Source organism: Piliocolobus tephrosceles, unplaced genomic scaffold (assembly GCF_002776525.5).
Source record: "Piliocolobus tephrosceles isolate RC106 unplaced genomic scaffold, ASM277652v3 unscaffolded_28570, whole genome shotgun sequence".
Classification (NCBI taxonomy): Eukaryota; Metazoa; Chordata; class Mammalia; order Primates; family Cercopithecidae; genus Piliocolobus; species Piliocolobus tephrosceles.
This window is the reverse complement of record NW_022311610.1, coordinates 11,951-13,521: the sequence shown is the minus strand read 5'-3', so window position 1 is coordinate 13,521 and position 1,571 is coordinate 11,951.

Here is a 1,571-nt window from a genome sequence, read left to right as displayed (position 1 = left end):
TTTTTTTTTTTTTTTTTTTGAGTTGGAGTTTTCCTGTTGTTGCCCAGGCTGGAGTGCAACAGCGCGATCTCCACTCACTGCAACCTCTGCCTCCTGGGTTCAAGTGATTCTCCTGCCTCAGCCTCTCGAATAGCTGGGTTTACAGGCACCCGCCACCACGCCTGGCTAATTTTTTTTTGTACTTTCAGTAGGGATGGGGTTTCATCATGTTGGCCAGGATGGTCTCCAACTCCTGGCCTCAAGTGATCCGCCCGCCTCGGCCTCCCAAAGTGCTGGGATTACAAGCATGAGCCACCGAGCCCAGCCTCAGGGTTTCCTTTTTAAGGCTGCGTTTCCTTTTTAAGGCTGCAAGTATAGACCGCATTTCCTTGACCCATTCATCTGTTGATAAACATTTAGGTTGTTTCCATATCTTGGGTATTGAGCAGAGCTGCAGTGAACAAGGGAGGGTAGATATCTCTTCAAGGTCCTGATTTCAATTCTTTTGAATAAATACCCAGAAGTGGGATTGCTGGATCATTTGGGAGTTCTATCTTTCATGTTTTGAGGAAACCCCATACTGTTTTCCACAGTGGCTGTGGTGTTTGATGTTCCAACTAGGATTGTAGGAGTCTCTTATGTATTTTGACTTTTTTTTTTTTTTTTTTTTTTTGAGATGGAGTCCCACTCTGTCACCCAGGCTGGAGGGGGTAGTGGTGCAATCTTGGCTTACTGTAACCTTCAACTCATGGGTTCAAGGGATTCTCTTGCCTCAGCCTCCCGAGTAGCTGTGATTACAGGCGTGTACCACCCCACCTGGCTAATATTTTTGTATTTTTAGTAGAGACAGTGTTTCACTATGTTGGTCAGGCAGGTCTCGAACTCTTGACTTCAGGAGATTGGCCTGCCTCAGTCTCCCAAAGTGTTGGGATTATAGGTGTGAGCCACTTCGCCTGGCCTGAATATTAACCCCTTATTAGATATGTGGCTTACAAATATTTTTCTTATGAAATCTTAAGTTGGGCGCAGTGGCTCACACCTGTATTCCCAGCACTTTGGGAAGCCAAGGCGGGTGGATCACTTAAGGCCAGGAGTTTGAGACCAGCCTGGCCAACATGGTGAAATTCCGTTTCTACTAAAAATACAAAAAAATTAGCTGGGCATGGTGGCACATGCCTATAATCCCAGCTACTCAGGAGGCTGAGGCAGGAGAATCCCTTGAACTCAGGTGGTGGAGTTTGCAAGGCTGCAGTGAGTGGAGATCGTGCAAGTGCACTCAAGCCTGGGTGACAGGGCCAGACTTCGTCTCAAAAAAAAAAAAAAGCCGGGCGCGGTGGCTCAAGCCTGTAATCCCAGCACTTTGGGAGGCCGAGACGGGTGGATCACGAGGTCAGGAGATCGAGACCATCCTGGTCTACACGGTGAAACCCCGTCTCTACTAAAAATACAAAAAACTAGCCGGGCAAGGTGGCGGGCGCCTGTAGTCCCAGCTACTCGGGAGGCTGAGGCAGGAGAATGGCGTAAACCCGGGAGGCGGAGCTTGCCGTGAGCTGAGATCCGGCCACTGCACTCCAGCCTGGGCGACAGAGCGA